Raw genomic sequence first — 23,284 nt, forward strand, 5'->3', positions numbered from 1 at the left:
GTTCTTTTATTTCGTTTTATATTATATAGGACACGAATACGCGAACATTTCACAATACCACGACCAGTTTAAAACAGCCAGTAGTAATTCAGATTAAGTGGAGAGAAAGTCTCATTATATAATTTGTAAGTCTCCTAATAAACCACTTAGCGAATTATAAAAATACTATTTCAATAAAAAAAGTTTTTAATACAACACATTTTAAAATGAATTCAAACGTATATCTAATCCTATAAAGTTCGCGGTTCTGCACGATGACTGAAATCATTTTTTTAATCTATTCGTTTTCTTTTGTTTTTATTTTTGTTTTGGCGACGTGGGGGAGGGGGGCAGGGTGGTGTGGGCGGTCGTCATGCTTTGAGGGGGCCGCCATGAATTTCTCTCCTGTGCCATCCTCTCCCTCTCACAGTAGCACATGCATCCATCGACCTGAATTTTTACCCTCTACAGCTCCATCTACTGTCACCATCAACTTGACAGTTGATGGTTGGAGAGACGTCATCACATTTACAGATAGTCTGCCTTAACCAATTATGTTGGCCTTTGATGCATCGTTTATATGGGTCGTGATAACCGCTACACCATCGAGTAAGGTCTGAAGATGGCGCACTGAAACGCCAAAACTGGTATCTACACAGTAGATAAGATCATAATGGCGGCTGTATGCGTTTCATTTTCTTACAATAGTGAACGGCAGTGGTCCCACAGACTTCCAGTCGAAAGATGGACGTACAAAAACGTTCTCTCTCCTTAGCGACCTTCAAACGCTTCACTTAATTTCTCAAAACTTCAGGATCCAACTCCTTTACACATTCATTCTTTCGGAAGATTCTCTTAAACCTCAGTCTGCTCTTCGTCATTACTACATTGTGATCTGAGTCTACACTGACACATGGGGGACCTACCAATATCATGTCGGACCTCCTTTTTCCCGGCATATTTTAACATCTCAATGCGACATGGACTCAGCAAGTCATTGAAAGTCCCCTGCAGAAATATTGAGCTTCAGTAGCTGTCCATAACTGAGGAAGTGTTGCCAGGGCAGGATATTGTGGATGAAATGACCACTCGATTATATCCCATATATCTTCGATAGGCTAGATGCCGGGTGATCTGGGTGTCAAAACCATTCCCCCGAACTGTCCAGAATGTTCTTTAAACCAGTCGCAAACAATTGTGGACTGATCGCATAACATTGTTGTCTGGGAACATGATGTCCCTGAATGGCAGAAAATGGTACCCAGGAGCCGAACATAACTATTTCCAGTCGATGATCAGTTCATTGGCCCTCAGGATAACCTGCATTACATTTAAACTTAGCCCACACCATTATGAAGCTACCATCAACTTCGATAGTGCCTTGTTGAAGCTCGATTCCATGGCTTCGTGAGGTCTGCGCAGCTTTCGATCCCTACCATCAGCTCTTACCAACTGAAATAGGAGTTCATCTGACAAAGCCACGGTTTCCAGATGTGAATGGTTCAACCAATATGGTCACGAACCCAGGATAGACGCTGTAGGTAAGGTCGTGCTCTTAGGAAAGGCTCTCACATCGGTCGTCTGCCACCATAGCCCATTAACCCCGATTTGCGCCACGCTGTCCTAACGGCTGCATTCGTCGACGACCCATATTGATGGCTGTGGTTATTTCACACACTGTTGCTTGTCTGATAGCGCTGACAATTCCCCGCAAATGCTGCTGCTCTCGGTCGTTAAGTGAAGGCCGTCGGCCACTGCGTTGTCCATAGTGAGAGGTAATGCCTGAAATTTGGTATTCTCGGCTCACTCTTGACTTTGTGGAGCTCGGAATACTGAATCACATAACGATTTCCGGAACGGGATCCCCCTTGCGTCTAGCTCCAGGTATCATTCTGTCTTTAAAGTCTGTTAGTTACCGTCGGGCGCCCATAATGACGTCGTAAACCTTCTCGCATGACTCATCTAAGTACAAATGAGAGCTCTGTCAATGCACTGCTCTTTTATACCTTGTGTACGCGATACTATCGCCATCTGTATTTGCGCAAGTCGCTATTTCATGACTTTTGTTAGCACAGTTTACATCTGCACCTGATTACGCCTTATACTAATATCTGACTTCGGAATATTTTCCTGAAAATCATATAATCTAGTTGGTCGGCCGCAGTGGCCGAGCGGTTCTAGGTGCTACAGTCTGGACCCGCGCGACCACTACGGTCGCAGGTTCGAATCCTACCAGGGGCGTGGATGTGTGTGATGTCCTTAGGTTAGTTAGGTTCAAGTAGTTCTAAGTTCTAGGGGACTGATGACCTTAGATGTTAAGTCCCACTGTGCTCAGAGCCATTTAAACAATATAATCCAGTTGGAACCTTCCCGTCTTGTGATTTTTGAACAGAGTGTTCACCATTACCATCTGGTATTTATGTCAGAACTTGGTCTTTTTCCTATCTCATTCGTACTGCCAAATCCATATTCTCCCCTAACACTTTATCCTATTCCTTCTCCTTCGAACTTCATCTTCCTTTACACACTGAATTACCCTTTCAATATCCTCATATACTTACTCTGTCTCTGCATCTTCTGCTTGCGACTTCCGTATATATACCTAAACTATCGTTGTCGCCGTAGATTCACTGTCGAGCCTGATGAGAACAACCCATCACTGAGCTACATCTACATCTACTTGGATACTCTGCAAATCACATTCAAGTGCCTGGCAGAGGGTTCATCGAACCACCTTCACAATTCTCTATTATTCCAATCTCGTATAGCGGGTGGAAAGAATGAACAGCTATATCTTTCCGTACGAGCTCTGATCTCCCTTTATTTTATCGTGGTCATCGTTCCTCCCTATGTAGGTCTGTGTCAAAAAAATGTTTTAGCATTCGGAGGAGAAAGTTGGTGATTGGAATTTCGTGAGAAGATTCCGTCGCAAGGAAAAACATCTGCATCATTTCTGCGACACTCTCTCCCATATTTCGCAATAAAACGAAACGTACTGCCTTTCTTTGAACTTTTTCGGTGTACTCCGTCAGTACTATCTGGTAAGGATCTACATCTACATCTACATCTACATTTATACTCCGCAAGCCACCCAACGGTGTGTGGCGGAGGGCACTTTACGTGCCACTGTCATTATCTCCCTTTCCTGTTCCAGTCGCGTATGGTTCGCGGGAAGAACGACTGTCTGAAAGCCTCTGTGCGCGCTCTAATCTCTCTAATTTTACATTCGTGATCTCCTCGGGAGGTATAAGTAGGGGGAAGCAATATATTCGATACCTCATCCAGAAACGCACCCTCTCGAAACCTGGCGAGCAAGCTACACCGCGATGCAGAGCGCCTCTCTTGCAGAGTCTGCCACTTGAGTTTGTTAAACATCTCCGTAACGCTATCACGGTTACCAAATAACCCTGTGACGAAACGCGCCGCTCTTCTTTGGATCTTCTCTATCTCCTCCGTCAACCCGATCTGGTACGGATCCCACACTGATGAGCAATACTCAAGTATAGGTCGAACGAGTGTTTTGTAAGCCACCTCCTTTGTTGATGGACTACATTTTCTAAGGACTCTCCCAATGAATCTCAACCTGGTACCCACCTTACCAACAATTAATTTTATATGATCATTCCACTTCAAATCGTTCCGCACGCATACTCCCAGATATTTTACAGAAGTAACTGCTACCAGTGTTTGTTCCGCTATCATATAATCATACAATAAAGGATCCTTCTTTCTATGCATTCGCAATACATTACATTTGTCTATGTTAAGGGTCAGTTGCCACTCCCTGCACCAAGTGCCTATTCGCTGCAGATCTTCCTGCATTTCGCTACAATTTTCTAATGCTGCAACTTCTCTGTATACTACAGCATCATCCGCGAAAAGCCGCATGGAACTTCCGACACTATCTACTAGGTCATTTATATACATTGTGAAAAGCAACGGTCCCATAACACTCCCCTGTGGCACGCCAGAGGTTACTTTAATGTTTGTAGACGTCTCTCCGTTGATAACAACATGCTGTGTTCTGTTTGCTAAAAACTCTTCAATCCAGCCACACAGCTGGTCTGATATTCCGTAGGCTCTTACTTTGTTTATCAGGCGACAGTGTGGAACTGTATCGAACGCGAGAGGAATATTTACTTCGGCGGACTTTATAATTATATCTGTTAGAGTAATGTTAATGTGCAGGTGCTAGGAGAGCCAGTACGACATATCTTAGAATTTTTTTAGCCTCAAAATATCACTGGTCGACGGAGGGGATACGTGACAAATTATTTGTGGGGTTTACGACCACCTGATCGTTGGTATCCCGCCACGAATCAGCGAGAAATTTTTGGGGTCCTTGTTTTCCTGTTGTTAGTTGCGGAGTAACGAAACCAGTTGACCCAGTTTGTCGAGCCGGTCTCTGCAGTGTCTGCGAGGGCGTTGGCTTGCGATCGCATGCACCCTGTCGAACGGTGACACACGGAGTCTCTAGCCGTCATCTCTGTTCATGTTATCAGGCTGCTTCATCAGTTCAGTCTCCTTCCTCTCTTATTTTGTGAGTGTGCATCCTCTCAAACGTTGCAGTCTCTGACGATCACGTAAATTTCGTATGTATAAGATGAGGAAGTGTTGGAGCCTTTTCAGTATCGACTTACTGCCGCCGATAGCATGTTTGAAGCTCATCCTATACAATAAGTTTTCTCATCGGTTTACTTCGTGGTAAGACGTGGTTTATGCAGAAAAAGTGTCTCCTAGGAACTCCTTACCAATTTAGTCTTCTCCCCGCGTCACATCATTTCCTCTGATGAAGTTTCTGGCAGAAATATTTCTCCCTGAATATTCTGGAGCCACATCCATTTAACACGACCCAGGCCGCCATTCAGCGGCCCAGCAGCGGTCGTATCTCCGCCCCCGCCTCCAGGTGTATTCATATTTTATGCTCTCCCCGCGCAAGAACACCTACGCTGGCCGCCTTCCAATTTCCAAGCATGGCACCGTGGCACGAGCTTGAGCTTATAGTACCCAAAGCCATAGTTACACAGTTCGTAACTGCGTAATCACTTCTAGCAAACTATAGTTTATTCATCTAACGGTTACACTTGTTTCCTCTCAGTATCTGCCAGTTAAAATCCCCTCAGCATTAAAGGACGCTGTCATGTTACAGTATCCAAAGTTTTGTCTCGGCAGCGTTTATACTTACTGGTACCGTATAATGAAATAGGTTGTGTATCTGATACTGCGGTACAACTTGGCACGCTCTAATGTAGATAAGTAAAATCCATAGATGGAGAGTTACACATTAGATCACTACCCTTGTCGTTCATGTTCGTAGAATTATAAAACGTTCACTTTATACTCTCGCATATTGTTACAATAAGTTAAGATTTCTGATGTCTAGTACTTACAGCCGTGTTTTCAATCACCTACATATAAATATAGTAGCTTGTGAAGCTATTTAATTGCGGCTAACACTTGGTTTACTTCCATAATGTCCATGTGTTGTATAAAAAGCGCAAAGTCAATCAAATGGATCAGGAATGCGTGCTGGCAAATGATCTGTTGAAATAGCTTCGAAATTTACGTATTTAAAAGGGTGTTTAAGCGTTATTTCCTTTCGATAAAGTCATATCCCAGTGATAAGTCTATTCATTTTAGGCTTTATCAAAACTGGTAATCCTGGATAAAATTAGAGTATAAAATACGTAAATCTAATTTAGGAAATACGCTTAATTCGCACAATTACCAGTACTAACTTAACCTTTGAATTTTTGTAACAATAACAAATATTGAAAACATAATTATGGTCAGAAAAAATACAATATTAAACTGTAAAGCTGTCTCCAAGAGTATCACTAATAACTACACTGATCAAATTAGTTGGACTACTGGAAATAGGAATCCTAAATTGTATTTACATAGAATGAGATCAAAGAGAAGTGGATGTATTGATTTAAAGTTATCGACTTTTCTCATTTAAATAATTACCAGGGAACTTTATAAATAAATTTATGTAAAAAAATTGTGTTATCTTTGGAAGATGCGGTACCGTGTTTGACACCGATAAACTTGGAAGGCAACTTTTGTCAGCCGTGTTAACACAAAGACGTGTTTGTTTATTCTAGTTGGTCTCAAAGCATTCTGAAATTTTAGCGGCCATGTTTAAACTAAGATGTTTATAAAATATCAGCGGGCGAGAAGTAACAAAAGAGATGAAGTTATATTACACTGTTACTGACGACCTTCGTTGATTTACTTTGGTTCGTTTAAAAAAAAACATTATGTAAAATGTCTGCAATGCTGTCGCGTTGTCGTCCTGGAGAGGGTTCAGTCGGCGTGCGATTGGCTGACGTCTTCTCACAGCCATGTCTCCTCTATAGTTCCCGACTAGCATGCCGGCGCTTGACTTTCCGCCGTAACACCCTCGTTTGCAGGTTCAAAATGGCTCTGAGCACTATGGGACTAAACATCTATGGTCATCAGTCCCCTAGAACTTAGAACTACTTAAACCTAACTAACCTAAGGACATCACACACATCCATGCCCGAGGCAGGATTCGAATCTGTGACTGTAGCAGTCGCGCGGCTCCGGACTGAGCGCCTAGAACCGCTAGACCACCGCGGCCGGCCCTGGTTTGCAGGTAATCGAAGAAAAAAGAATTGTAACTTTTGCGTGAAATTCTAAAGCTTCCTAAGTCGTAGTAACACACAAACCATAGGCGTTGTGTAATGTTTAACGTACACTCCCCTCCCCGACCATGATTGTGTTTTCGAGTCACCTCAGCTTCTTCCATGATTTATTGTTATTTACTGTTGATCGAAATGATTTCGATAATTATTTTTATTCAGTTAACTGGTTTAAATGAACTTTTTTTATTTCTAAACCCTTGTCACGTCATTTTTAATCATTTTTTGAACTTCATGATTTGCTCTAATATTTGAGTCCTTTCATTCTTTTTCCATTTGGCATCTTTGTACATGTAAATTTAATTATTTTTATATATCTGTCATAAAAGTTAAACATTTTAGAATGCCAGTCTATAAGTTATATACTAAAAATCTATGTATATTGACCGTGCAACAGTGTCTGAAATATATCTTTTCATTACAAGGCATACATATTTCTGGATAGTAATCGTCACACTAATGTGAAACGCAAATTATTGTTGCATTTTGGAGAAAATGAAGCAGATGAAGATCTAACCGAACGAAAAAGCTCTAAGAAAAAGTTAATGCAAGCAAAACCTACTAAACCGCACACATTGTTTCAAAAAGTCAGTCTCACCTCTGGAGACCTCTTTGTCAGTATGACTAAATGCACCGCACACCTGTAGGCTGCCAACTCGTTTTTAAGACAAAAAGCCATGTAGCTTTGGGGTAGGAGGAGTGAAAAACGTGATGGATAAAAAACCTCGGTAGAATGAAGCTATTTATATGGCAAATAGCAAAGCAAATCGAGCATATTGGTACGATATACGCTTCTCCACACACTGTACAGTGGCTTGGGAAGTATTGAATTTGTTTGGATTTAGATAAATGGCATGTTAGTATTGACATTCCTCTTAACAAAAAATGTCCATCATATTTCGTCGGTGACGTCCTGGACCTTCCCGTACGTTTCCGATGTGGGGGTAACTTCGTTCACGAGCCGGCATGGCTAGAATGTTAGCTCGGGCTCTGCGTCAGACCCGACCACCTGTTTTCGACGCCGCGCGTAATTTTCCTCCGTTGAACGTGGGCGGTCGCCTGTTTACGGTGCCGTCAGTTAGGCCCGCCCGCAGACAAAGGAGACGGTAAACACGGTCTATTTTAAAAGCGAGCCGCGATAAGGAACAGGCGACCGCCTGCGCTTACACATTCCGCGGCATTCGCGAATTTGGGTCGACCCTTGCCCACTGTGCGCTCATCACTCGTCCGCCTTTGTTTACTAACAAGGTGTCTCTTCATTAGATGCTGAGCTGACACTAGTCCGTACGCCTCATGGTCTTCCTCCCAGTACATCTGTTTCAGCAAATGTACTACCCATGCCATTCTCCTACGTCTAGCGCAAAACTTGGGTCTGCTTTCAGTGTTCTGCTCATGTGGCTAACAAATGAAGAGATGCATCACACTCGAGCTGAATCTAACTTTTGTACCCTTTTACCTTGCAGTACCCAGTGCAATACTGTATTTTAGTAAAACAATAGAATGATACCACTAAACAAGCCAGTCTTTAAGAAATAGAAGTGTCATGTATAAACTTCTGATTATTTTACAAATGACCAAATGTGTTAAATGCGTGGGCTATTCGGAAAGTAAGGTCTGATAGGTGCGAAATGGAAACCACCATAAAAAGCCTCGATGTCTCTAATATCCCCTTCGATCGCTTCAAGTCGCACTTTTTAGTTCCAAGCACGCAGTGAGTATATAAAGAAGCTTAGATAATAAATGTCTCGCTTCAAGTATGAGGGCCTGGTGAGAGATTTTGCCTGATGTAATGCAACCCGCATAACACAACTGTCTTGTGTTCCCTCCTTCGTGACAATTCTGTGCAGCTCTCTACAGGGGCATGAAGATGCTCCTGCAGTGATTTCGATGAGAGGTGTCTGACTTTCATTTCTGTTCACATGAACCGCTGGCAATGAAGGCAGCATTTTTGCACAAAGAACGAGCTTTATATAAGCATAGAGAATTGGTAGAATGATCAGGTGGTTGCCTTCAATGATGAGGGTATTGGAAAGTTTGTACAACACTATGACAAACGTCTAACTCAGAGCAGTGTCTGTGTAGAGAAGTAACTGGAAGCTGCAGCTAACTGTTGCAAATAAAATATTTTTGATTTTCACAGTGGTTTCCATTTCTCGATCGATCGGACCTTAATTTTCTAATAACTCTCGTATTTGACAGTAAACATTTAAGAGGGAAAGCGTTCCAAAAGGTTTGGAATTATGCTTAAATTTTGTTGGAAGTCATTAAGTGCTATCGTTATAAAATACTGGATTAGTATAGTATGGGTAATTTCTGCATCGTTTTAAACAAAAGCTGATGTCATATTTACTAAACTCTGTGTCGTACTAATATATAATTTTCCAGGCACATTCAGTGGTGTGTATGGACATTGTCTGCAAATCGTGTTCCGAATAGAGTTCGCAGTAAAGAAGTTATAAATTAAAACATCGTGCTTGATGCTGAAGTTTGATTGTGTGAACAGCGTAAATATATTAAGCGATAGACTTTGTTACTTTCATCATTTTGTGGAGGCTGTTGGCGGGGAAGAGTTTCGTAAATGCTTCAATTGTGTGTTAAGCACTATGTCAGCATTTTACATTTTTAAACTCGATCAGTAATTATATGAAATTTATTAGTAGATCATGTTTTGTTGCCCTTGGAGGTTGTTAGATGGGCAAACTGCAACTGAGATAGGGTTACTTACAAGGCCCCAGATTAGTTCCAACTACTCTTTCGAAAAAGATGAAGTTCAAAAGGATGTAAAATGGTTTAACTGCTGACCACCATTATCCCATGATGTAGGATCTGGTAGCAGACTGCTAAAGAACGTGCATAGAAACGAAAAGGTGACGGTATCGAACTGTGGAGTTTTCAGTCTGCCTGTAACCTAGACTTCACCTCTTATTTATGTGAAGTTTCGCAAGCGTCCCGTGGTTTGGACTTCACGTCAAGCTGCAGGTGCCCTTTTCCCTTTAGAAATACGGGGCCACGTTAGGATGGGGTCACTCTAGGCTTCTAAATAGCCATAAAATTGGAAGTATCGCGCTAGATCGTGGAGCTACGTGGGGGTACAACATAGCGTTTATGCCGTTGAAAACATGTATCTAAAATAAGTAAATAAACTTAAATAAATACTGTACACCTACAATAACAGACATGAAAAAACTTTAAAAAAGAAGAAATGCTTGTACAAGTCCACGATTATTTTGTGATAATTAACTGTTGTCTCAAATATATACATTTATAAGAGTAACATTAATGATTACGTAAGTTGCTACTAACACCTTGTCTCCCCTACACCATCTATATTACTCTCGTTTCTTAAAGCGGCGTTTCAGTAGAACAACAAGAAAAGAATTTGACAGTCAAAACGGATATGTCGACGAACTATGTAGTGTCATGTACACTAGGATTTCTTCACTGCTTTTAGCTAGTTAATTAGTTGTACTCGTGTTCCAAAAAGCCGCTGGAAGAATGAACGCGTCAACTCAAATTAGCTGTCTACAGCTTTATGTAGTTCTCGGTCCGACAGAGCAAACATTTTGACGTGATCGGAGATTTGGGAATCCGCTGTTCCTAAAAGGGATAAGCTCTCTGTTGTTTTCAGAACCAATAGATACCATCGGTCGTGAATGTCACGTCCATTTCAGCAAAATGTTCCGAATTGGCTGCTGTCATTTATATATTTCCATTTTTTCCCTACCAACTCTCTCTCGATACGCGTCCCACGGAACGTGGGACCCGACAACAGTTTAAGGCTGCTGTCACGGGCAGACGAATACAGGCGCAGTCCGTGTCTCTGGTGACGTCATCTGCAGTCGGCCGCCTTGCGATTCAATTCAGCAGCCTTCTTTCGGCCAAATCGAGACCCACTCCACGAGCTACGAACTAAATGCCTCCTGCCAGATAGCAGGCTTTCTTTTCTATACAAAAGCCCAACGTAACTCTTTGTGCCGTCATTCACCTCTGATTGCATTCTCAGAGTTTAGAGGAGGAGGAGTTTCCATCAGCATGACAAAACACACCGTCGAAAGGAAAACAGATCTACAATTAGGTGAACGGGGGAGAGGGAGGGAGGGAGGGAGAGAATGGAGCTCCAATTGCTCAACTCACCAAAAGACCTGGATTCCTTATCAGTCGTCAGTGATTAGGCGAGAGGAGACAGCGAAATGTGCGTCACACAAAGATTCTCGGAAGAGAAGATTTTCTTTATTTATTTCTCAAGTAAAGATCTGCTGCCTGTCATTACGCAGGAGGTCGTACGTTGTGTGATTTTCAATGTTATATCATACAAATTCAGAATTATTACTAGAATTTTTTTCGTAGAAAGTTATATACAGAGTGGTCCATTCATCGTGATCGGGCCAAATATCTAACGAAATAATCGTCAAACGAAAAATCTACAAAGAACGAAACTTGTCTTGTTGAAGGGGCAAATCAGATGGAGCTATGATTGGCCGTCTAGATGGCACTACCATGAGTCAAACGTATATCAACTGCGTTTTTTTTTTAATTGGAACCCCCATTTTTATTACATATTCGTTTAGTACATAAAGATGTATGAATGTTTAAGTTGGATCACTTTTTTCGCTTTGTGACAGATGGCGCTGTAATAGTCACAAACATATGGCTCACAATTTTAGACGAACAGTTGGTAACAGGTAGGTCTTTGAATTAAAATACAGAACGTAGGTACGTTTGAAGATTTTATTTCGGTTGTTCCAATGTGATACATGTACCTTGTGAACTTATCATTTCTGAGAACGCATGCTGTTACAGCGTGATTACCTGTAAATACCACATTAATGCAATAAGTGCGCAAAATGATGTGCGTCAATGTGAATGCATTTGGCAATACGTGTAACTACATTCCTCTCAACAGCGGGTAGTTCGCCTTCCGTAAAGTTCGCACATGTATTGACAATGCGATGACGCATGTTGTCAGGCGTTGTCGGTGGAACACGATAGCAAATATCGTTCAACTTTGCCCAGAGAAAGAAATCCGGGGACGTGAAATCCGGTGAACGTGCAGGCCATGGTATGGTGCTTCGACGACCAATCCACCTGTCTTGAAATATGCTTTCAATATCGCTTCAACCGCACACGAGGTGTGTGCCGGACATCCATCATGTTGGAAGTACATCGCCATTTTGTCACGCAGTGAAACATCTTGTAGTAACATCGGTAGAACATTACGTAGGAAATCAGCATACATTGCACCATATAGATTGCCATAGATAAAATGGAGGCCAATTATCCTTCCTCCAACAATGCCCACCATACATTAACCCGCCAAGGTCGCCGATGTTCCACTTGTCGCAGCGATCGTGGACTTTCCGTTGCCTAATAGTGCATATTAAGCCGGTTTACGATACCGCTGTTGGTGAATGACGCTTCGTCGCAAAATAGAACGCGTGCAAAAAATCTGTCATTGTCCCGTAATTTCTCTTGTGCACAGTGGCAGAACTATACACGACGTTCAAAGTCGTCGCCATGCAATTTCTGGTGCATAGAAATATGTTACGGGTGCAATCGATATTGACGCTGTACTTGCGATAGCTGGTAGTTAAAGCTCTTGTGTTTATTAGTCAAGTTTTTTGCACCGTATGGTCTCATGAAGATGTCACTTATTCCTAAAGTCTCATCAGCCACAAACAGGTAAGGGCTTTTCAGTCCACAAGAATCATTTGCAAGTGGTGTTTCACCTAACAAATTCAAAGTTTATTTGTAAACTTTTTAACTAATTCAGTTGCTTTCAATACATTACGGTCTCCTTGATGATCAGATGCCCCAACGTCTATGAATCTGAAGAATAATTGCTGTCTGCCACTGTCATTAGTACAGTAGAAATAATATTCGTTGCGTAACCTCCGTGATATAACGATTGTTACGAGATTTTCAACTATGGATACCACACACAGATGGAAGTTTGCGGTCTTCTGATGCTGGTCACTGATGTTCATCCCTCCTCTTTTAGTATCTGCCATATGAACGTGCATGTATCTGTAATAATGCCAGAAACTGTAGATCGGGCGAGAAGAAACCCAAAATGTATGGAACACATCAAACTCCCAGACTCTAGATACGTGTGAAATTTGATTTGACGAGTTACAAACAGTTGGTGAAAGGCTACGGATTTTCAGTTTATTTACATTTTCGACGACGCCATTCAGAAAATTTTTCCCAGTTCTGTGAGTGCTATGCTGTTTATTTGTGAACGTTTCCATGTGCAAATGCTGCATGGTTCTGTTGTCTTTACTGTAATGTATACGAACACGCGCAAATTTGAATTAATTATCGATATTTACATAGATTTAGTGACGAAACTGTGTATAAAGACGGATTAGACTTGCGCGACGACAGCTGTTTGAAAAAGGAACTGTTGGGCAGCGTAATTGCAACACGGACGGGATGTGAGCAGTTGTGACTGGGGAAAGATTTAGCCGATCGGCATAAGGCGATCAGTTTCAGATTTCTTCGATGAGAATATTCTACATTCATAGCCACAAATTTGCGCGTGCTAAAATTTGGTTGCTCTTCCATTTGACTTGGTTTTGTACTGTCCCGACCTTTTATCAATTACTGATAGTTATTTGTTACGTTTCCGACTTACTTTATGATTTATTTTTGTCTGCTCGTGAGACTTGATAAGCCGACAAAGCAAGCCTACGTCTGTAATCGTTTAGCTTTCTCGAGCGATCAGTATGGTGTTAGTAACTTGCGGAGTAATGTCCCGTTCTGAGTATGTTGCAGTGGTAACCTGCAAAGATAACTACGGAGTTACTGTTCTGTACTTGACGGCTTTTGTATTACTACTCAGTCGGCCTGAAAGTTTTGCACCGTCGCTGTTTTGAAAATCGAAGTCCTCCACACGGGCAAGAACGCTCGCAATGTAATAAGGTAGAATTTTCTGCTTAGCTAAAACTAAGAACCCGCTGTGGGTGAGCAAACCAACGTCTGCTTGTCCGTTTTTGTAGCGTAAGAATACGGAAATTTTTGCTTTAATTTTATTCATAATTGATGCAGCATTCTCTCGTTATTTATGTCATAGTAGTAACCAGTGTACGTGACTGACGAGAATACTGGTGTCCTTTCTGGGCCTTGGCGCTTATTAGCAAAGGCGACGGCACATTAGTCGCCATTGGCGTGTTGCAAATTTTAAATGCTTCTGTGTGGACTAGAACGTCCACGCCGCAATAAGGTACACTACTGGCCATTAAAATCGCTACACCAAGAAGAAATGTAGATGATAAACGGGTATTCGTTGGACAAATATATTATACTAGAAGCGACATGTGATTACATTTTCACTCAGTTTGGTTGCATAGATCCTGAGAAATTAGTACCCAGAAGAACTACTTCTGGCCGTAATAACGGCCTTAATACGCCTGGGCATTGAGTCAAACAGAGCTTGGATGGCGTGTACAGGTACAGCTGCCCATGCAGCTTCAACACGATACCACAGTTCATCAAGAGTAGTGACTGTCGTATTGTGACGAACCAGTTGCTCGGCCACCACTGACCAGACGTTTTCAGTTGGTGAGAGATCTGGAGAATGTGCTGGCCAGGGCAGCAGCCGAACATTTTCTGTATCCGGAAAGGCCCGTACAGGAGCTGCAACATGCGGTCGTGCATTATCCTACAGAAATGCTAGATTTCGCAGGGATCGAATGAAAGGTAGAGCCACGGGTCGTAACACACCTGAAATGTAGCGGCCACTGTTCAAAGTGCCGTCAATGTGAACATGAGGTGACCGAGACGTGTAACCAATGGTACCCCATACCATCACGCCGGGTGATACGCCAGCATGGCGATGACGAATACACGCTTCCAAGTGCGTTCACCTTGACGTCACCAAACAGGGATGCGACCATCATGATGCCGTAAACATAATCTGGATTCATCCGAAAAAATGACGTTTTGGCATTCGTGCACACAGGTTCGTCGTTGAGTACACCATCGCAGGCGCTCCTGTCTGCGATGCAGCGTCAACGGTAACGGCAGCCATGGACCCCGAGCTGATAGTCCACGTTGCTGCAAACGTCGTCGAACTGTTCTTGCAGATAGTTGTTGTCTTGCAAGCGTCCCCATATGTTGACTCAGGGATCGAGACGTGGCTGCACGGTCAGTTACAGCCATGCGGATAAGATGCCTGTCATGTCGACTGCTAGTGATACGGGGCCGTTGGGATCCAGCACGGCGTTCCGTATTACCCTCCTGAACCCACCGATTCCATATTCTGCTAACAGTCATTGGTTCTCGACGAATGCGAGCAGCAGTGTCACGATACGATAAACCGAATTCGCGATAGGCTACAATCCGACCTTTATTAAAGTCGGAAACGTGATGGTAGGCATTTCCCCTCCTTACACGAGGCATCACAACAACGTTTCACCAGGCACACCAGTCAACTGCTGTTAGAGTATGAGAAATCGGTTGGAAACTTTCCTCATAATAGCACGTTGTAGGTGTCGCCATCGGCGCCAACCTTGTGTGAATGCTCTGAAAAGCTAATTATTTGCATATCTCAGCATCTTCTTCCTGTCGGTTAAATTTCGCGTCTGTAGCACATCATCTTGGTGGTGTAGCAATTTTAATGTCCAGTAGTGTAATTTCCATTTGAATTCCACACACACATAAAAATAGATAATTGGCTGTTTTGGTTTGAGTGATGATAAGTCCCACACAGCTTGAATCACTTTGTGACATATGTCGAATGGTCATGACGAATACACACGGATACACAAACACCTAGGATTGTGCCTACCCTATTACAAAGTTAAGCATTAGTCTGACAACAATTTAAATACTCCTGGAATCACTATGCACATTTGATGCAATCATTCACTGCTTTTTCAATGAACCAATCCTATACCTTTGCGGAAATTTTAATGTATACGAGCAAGAGGCCGATCCCAACGGCTACCTCAACGCAAAAGCGAGCCTATCACAATCAGTTACATATTGCGAAATCAGAACTGACATACATATATTGTTAAGTGTAAGTGTTCTGTTAAATTCTGTTTATTTAAGAAGTCTTATTGTAAATTATACCACTTAATACCTAAATACTACAATACAGTGGGTCGAACCGTCAGCGTAGAGTGACTGATTTCGCGGTACAACTTATTTCTTGTCTCACAGTGCTATTAAATGTGTTTCTCATAAAGATTTAGAGTTATTTCCTTAAGATATACTTCCATTTGCTTCGGAAGAAACAAAATAATATAACAATATTACAAGTAACAGAAAGTGAGAATTTAAATTCAGTACGTGTTGCGCTAAATTGCCAATAAACTGAGAGGAGGACCTCTAAAGTTTCTACTTGAACTGGAATACCTCTGGTAAAACAAATTTCAGTTGTGAAGAACAGAAGAAACCTATTAATGTATCCTCGACGTCAATGTCATTGCAGACGGTGCTCAGAACAAAAAAGGAAATCAGCCGTGCGCCTTCGAGGGGAACTGTTATTCGCTATTGTCGATTTAGGTAAACTACAGAGAACCGAAAACTGGATGGCAAGATCGAGGAAGAATCCAAGTCCTTGCGTAAGCGGGTTCATTGCCTTCAACAATGCTCAAAACCAGCTCTCTAGACGTGTTCATACATGTAGCATAAATATTAAATGAATCTTAACTGTTGTTGGTTGTCATACTGGACTATATGCACTACTGATTTAAAGCACATAGCTCTAGGTATGATGGCGTTAGAGGTCATAATGGAAAATACTACCCTACCTGCTCACTACTGGCTAGAAATCTTTCTTTCACACAGGACGTGGCTTCCAGGTGATATTGTTGTGGGCTTCCTTTATGGTCGAAAGTAAATTCGCATTTGTATTTGTGAAAATCATGATGTTTGTAGCATTTTACCAAAGGAGTCCGGTGATCATAATACTCCTGATTGATTGGTTGGTTGATTCGGAGGGAAGGGACCAAACAGCTAGGTCATCGGACCCATTGGATTAGAGAAGGATGGGCAAGGAAGTCGACCGTGGCCTTTCAGAGAAACCATCCCAGCATTTGCCTGTAGTGAATTGGGGAAATAACGGGAAACCTAAATCAGTATGGCCTGATGCGTATTGGAACCATCTTCGTCCCGAATGCGAGGCCAGTGTGCTAACTACTGCGTGATATCGCTCTGTGATACTTCTGGCAGACGAGAAAGTTCAAGATCAGCATTTTTCAACAAGGCCATTTCATTTATACTGTTCAACGACTACGGCAACAATATTTAGTATCACGTATTCTTCGGGTGTGTCGATCGTCCCCATGAGGAAAACGAAAAACTGCTTGTTTTCAAAAACAGTACCTAAGCGCCATTTTCTATATCTTACATAATTAGGACTCAAACTGATCTGGCTGATAGTATCCTTAGAAAGGAGGAGTTGCAAACAGTAAGTTTATAAAGCAAAACTCGTTAACAAACAAATGTTTCATGACGCTACAGATAAAATATTTCTGTATTTGTCACAGTTTTCAATCACAGGAAAATATTCAGGTATCATAAAACTGTTTACAATAGCCTGCATAATAATGATAATTTGTGATACTTGATCAGATAATCGAAATAGGGTACAAATAAGGAATTATTTTATCTGTAGTTGTAGAAAATGTTTGCAGTTGTTATTGAAAATGTAATTAGTCTCTAACAGGCAGTGCTGTTCCATGAATTTCAACTTACGTGTTTGCCGGGGCACTCGATTGCAACTGCTTGAAGAAAACAGTTTCTAAAATTTTTGGTGCCAAATCATTCGTGTCAATTTTTGAAACGATGAGGATATCTGCTGCCATCCAGACGGTAATCTTGCTACATTTTTAGTTTTACGAACTGCAGAGCATAAAACTACTTATCTTTTGGACTCTACGCTTGACACAACTTTTGTCACAAAGATGTGTTCTTTTCATTTAAAATAACCTTCCCGCGACGGAAACGCCAGACGCCATCGAAGCGAAACAACGCTGACCTCCTTTAAAAGCAGTTATAAAAGCTGCAGGCCTGTAGAGTAACATATATGTACTCCACATCGGAGGAGAGCAGCCTAATTGAATTCTGCCACACGTTCGCCGATGTAATATAGGGCACGTCTAGGGTTTCTGATTTATTGAGTAATAAAAATACATCTGCGAAAAGCAATATACTGATATTTGAAAGTCATGAAGTCCCGGCCCCACATATCTCTTCTGTTTAAGACCCCTCAGCTGCGTGTATTGGCAACGCCCTATGCATTTTGTGTACGGGACTGCGTTGTTTCATAAAGAGACTGGGAGAGGAGTAAAATCGAACTTTTCTGTAGGTACTGCTTCCTATTACACACACATTAATACGGAAGCGACTACCCTTTATAACGAAAATACTTTTCTACAACAAATATACAGATTCAGCGTTACTTCCAGTGTTCATGATATTCATTTACATTGACAAGGATGGTCTTTGCGGATTCTTTCTTGCAGTTGGTGACTGTCTTGACGCAGTGTGACGTTAGTTACCGAATTAATGGAAACATGTATCATTCACTGGAATTCAGAAGGTCTGGTGCACTGGTATCTAATAAAACAATGTTATCAAGCGATTAGTTTACAACGTGTTACCAATTCCACACCACTTTTAGGATCAGAGGTGTTACAATTTCATCTACGTCTATATAGATAATACAGTGGATATTTAAAACTGTCGTGTCGTCTGTTTAACACGTCAAACTCCAAAACTACTAGGCAGGTTTTCATGGGATGTTCGTAGGTAAGTGGAGTACAGTTTGGAGCGCCGTATACGCTTCATTTACTCTAATTCTGATAGTGGATACCCTAATCGAAAGTTTTGTCCGTAGTAATATTATAGTTCCAACAGTTTTGCACGACTAACCCGCTAAACCGATTTCGCTGGGAGTTGATACGGAGGTAGCATTAATTCCAAGAAAGTGCATAGGCTACTTTGTAGTACATCAGTGTAGTGAAAGATACTTATTTATTTGAAGAATACTTCATGAATTAGGGAAAAATTTTTACTCTTTGAAAAAGGTATTTACTCCTTGACTTTTTATCATATTTGTGAAAATGCTTTTATTGGTTGATGCGTGGTCCTTGATAAAGGGATAACGAGCAATGTTTCTTACTAGTCGTTGGCTTTGGCCACTGACGTAATGTAAGTGGCTGCTGTCATGTCCATTTTGGTGCATATATTCACAGTTTTTCTGTTAGTTTGATAAGCCAACGAATTTGAAAACAAAAAAATAAAATAAAAGTAAAATTAAGTAAAACTAGTTGTGGTGACACACTGATATGTAGCATAGCCCGAGATATAGGTTAGGTTGGAAGGTAAGAGATTGATTGTGAATTGGCGAAGCCAACGAATGTGATAGTGAAAAAATTCTGTTGTGGTAAGAGACTGATACGTAGTTTTGCCCGATAAGTAGGTAGTTTAGGTTGGAAGGTGACGGTTTGGCTGTCAGTTGACGAAGTCAACGACTGTGACATTAAAATAACGTGCTTGTGGTTACAGACTGATCTGTACTTTAGCAATTTTGAAAGAATTGCCAACAGCATCACATTATAGACGCCACATTGTTTACGGCGTTTGTCGCATGTTTTTTTGTCACTGGTCAAAGGTGACAACTAGTATCGAACATTCCTCTATATCATGCGATAAGATTCAAAGTAATGAATATAATGATTAAACAGTTTTACTTTCACTGTTACATAATGTACATGTTGTGTAATGTTTAGCTACGTTAGTACCATGATGGACACACGCGCACTTCTGCCCACGCCCCTCTGTACGTACTCTTCAGCAGCGACGTTGCGTCGGGACAGCCTGGGAGGGCAGAGAGCAGGACACACATCACTAGTTACGCTTACACGATCAGGCAAACATGTGAGGGCAGCTGATGTTATTCCACGTACAGCAGCTTACTTCCTCACCGTTACTTATTATAACAAAAATAATGATACGGGAGTACAGCTGCTGGTGACAGCTAGTAGTGAATCAATGAGTTACAACGAAAAGGAAATAACAGTATGTTTAGAACATTAAAGTCACAAGGAAAAACAAATTTATTTGCTCCTCTTCATCAGGAACCTATGAACTACTACAAGTAAACCGTTCAAATGCACAAGCAACATCACATGGCACACGACATTGCCAGGTAAAAGTTCCTTCCATTCCTAGAAGCGTGGACATTTCGTGTATGGGAAACGAAATATCTAGTGTAACTTACTGATAATTTCATTTCAGTGCCATGAATGTTCTAAAATCTAAAAATACCGACACTTCAGCGACGTTATAAGAGTTTTCTTGATAGTACCTATAAAGAGTGTGTAGAATTGAATTGTATATTTGTCTTAACAGAAATTGTTTATTATTTGCCAATAAATCCATTAGAACTACGCAAAACACTTGGAGGTGGGCATTTTCCCTCCTGTGTGCCAATACCCGTTTCAGTTTCCTGTTGTGTTCTTCATTTCTCTGTTATGACCATTATTTTCCTATCTTCTTCTTTAGCTTTTCCTCTTCGTCAACTGGCGATTTGTAAATTTGAGGCATCTTCTGGTGTATTTCTTGCCAGTTTCAGATCTGTTTTCATCTCGCCAACATATTTCATCATGTCCATTATACCGTTTTTTATGTTGCTGAGCAACGGTCATACAATAATTTTTAAATGAACACTTTGCCATTTGACTGTATTGTTGTTTATTTAATTACGACCCAGCTTTCGGCCTTCTATGCCGTATTCAAGTGATTGAGTTTATGTAATTAACATATATTTCGTATTCTAGGAGAAAAATTTCTTGTTGTAGATCTTTTGGGTATGCAGGTTCCATATTTTGGTATCTAATCTCATTTGCTTTTTTTTCGATTCCTTTTTCCTGAATAGTTTCCCCGAGGTATGTAAATTGTGACACTCGTTGAATTTTGTCATTTTTCTCTCAATTAATTTTGCTGCTTATTGATTGCACATGACGTACTGCCTTTTCTAAACATATCTGAAGACGGACGTTTTCTGCAGTTTCTTTCAAGAGTTCAGTCAGGTTATGGGTGACGAAATGTCGCAACTGAATGATGGCTGAATCGTCTGCAAATGCTAAGTAATCCAAAGATTATTTGTCTCTGCCTAAGGTGATTGGTTGGTCACTTTTGAGGATTGTTTGCACCATTCGTGTAACACTGTCTCAGGGACAAAGTGGAAAAGATATGGAGAAAGCCCATCTCCTTGCCTTGCTTCCGTTTTCTTTTCGAAATGATCTGAAATTTCCCCCATACATCCAACCTTCGACTTTCTCAGTATCCTACACCTAGATCTTTTAACATTTTGGATAGTGTTTCGCGGTCATATGAGTCATAGCCCTCTCCGCAATGAACAAATGTACAGACTAATTTTTTTCTACACGTGTTCTGACGTCTTAGGACAAGCTATAGGTTCAAGGTTTGCTTTGAACACGAATGGCCTGCCTGATAATCTCCAGTTTTTGTTTCGAGTTGTTTATGTGCTCTATCGAAAAGACACTTAGACAGAATTTTGTATAAAACTGATATTAGTGAAGTACCCTGTAGTTACTAACATCTGTTTTGTCTTTCTGGTCCATGGGGGGACATTTATTTTATTCATTAAGCGTTTTGAACGCTTGCCACTGTCGAAATTGTGTTCAAAGAACACGAAGTATTAGAAAAAACCGTTATAAGTATCAGTGCATTAACGGCCATTAGTTTCATAATGAGATTGGTTAAAACAGTACAATGTATCTTGCGACATTTGATAGTAAACATTAGCAAACTGAAATCTCTAGGGAAAACGGCCACAGACGATCTACACAGAACTGTGTATACGTGAATAAAGTATGACAAAGTATCTATGCAGCGTTTAGCTTCACAGGTCATTTTTTGTCACACACTCTCCCAGGCACTGTCTGACAGACCGCTATGTTTAAATAGCCATAAAAGCCGCAGTCAGCAATTTTATTGGAACAGTTCAGTTTTTTTATGTAAAAGGTCACATTAATGCCATACAAAAAATACCAAATAAATTTTATAGCTAATTTTTTTCGAAAATAAAAGTGCTTGTAACAGGAAAACTGCATAAAATGAACATAATGTTACGTAATGATGATAATGCTATGGAAACTGAAATACCCTGCACTCTATATTTTACTTTTTCTTATATTGTATGTCAAACATGTAATTGTAAAAACATAAAAAGCTCCCATTAAACAACCAAAAACTGACAATTAAGCTATCACTTTTTAGCCCTTTACTCCCCTTCTCAGAGGCTTTCCTCACACTCGATGAAAATTTTTGTAGGGGGTTCAAGTTAGACCGGCTCCTTGCAACATTGGGTACAACGATTTCCACTCTTGTTTCAGTTACACTCAAAGCATTGTGAATGAAGGCACGAAGTTCTTAGGGTATGTGATAGTGGTTGACTCGCTTTATATCTGTGGTATCACCAACAAGTTCACGACCTCCGTCAAAAAATGAAAAGGGCTCATCTTTGTAGAAATCGTGAAGGACAATATCATTCGCCTCACTCACGCCCAACACGAGGGACAATATTAGCCATCGTTGGAAGAGGCGTAGAGGAACAGTGATTTTTTTTCTATCAAATATATTTCTAGCCGAACCTTTCGCTAAAGATTCGATTTCTACAAGTCAGTTTTCATCACTTTGATCTCGTAAGGAATTGACAGGTGACAAAATAAATTCTTCTTCACTTTTGCACTGTTTCAATTCTGAATTACGATCACTTTCAATTTCATTGTCACTATCTGGTCCTGCGTCACTTCCTAAACTGTCCTCAAATCATTTTAAAACTGTATTCTCGAAGTCAGGTTCTGTAACATGAACATTAGATAAAGAACTGGCCTCTGAATCCTTGACGCTGGGCCCTAGGTGCGGTCTAAGAGACGGCTAACATAAAAAAGCGATACTACTATGGGTCTACATCACATTCAAGTGACTTCTGACATAGGAAACTACGGTAGCGTCGGGAAAGAACAACTGGACACCTCTGGAGCCTCCTACCCCACACTTATGCATTGTCGATAGAACAACCAAAAGCGCTAGCAGTCTGTGAGACCGCACCTGACACTCTAAGGGATAGATAACATTAACAATTACAATGTAGGAACGCCAGGAAATAGATTGTTACGAAGTATCTCGTCAGTGTTGAGGGTTCAAATCATAGGATTTGGCGAACAGTCACACATAGCAAAATTTTTGGTACAACACATGGTCGTGTAGATTGCATCGGCGGATAATGTGATGCAGACTAAAACTCAAGCTTGATACTTGAAACATGACAGGAAGATTGGAATACATCGAAAAAATAATTCATAACCTTGCGTATGATTAATACTGTCATATGAAGAGGGTTCCACCAAAAAGGAACACGTAGGAGTCCGCAAGAAACCATGGAGAATTGTAATGACAAACAAAAGCACATTAATAACTCAGAAACAAGATTTCTAACTTTTTAGCGAGATTTAAGTTCTTCAGTATATTAAATAAATTCGGTACCTGAATGATAAGAAAATCCGTTGTTTATATTTATAAAAATGCCGAATATCCTTCACAAACCCAAAGGTCTTCTATTCTAGTAAGCCATCTAACAAAGTAATGATTAGGAG

The sequence above is a fragment of the Schistocerca cancellata genome, chromosome 2 (genome assembly GCF_023864275.1).
Source record: "Schistocerca cancellata isolate TAMUIC-IGC-003103 chromosome 2, iqSchCanc2.1, whole genome shotgun sequence".
Classification (NCBI taxonomy): Eukaryota; Metazoa; Arthropoda; class Insecta; order Orthoptera; family Acrididae; genus Schistocerca; species Schistocerca cancellata.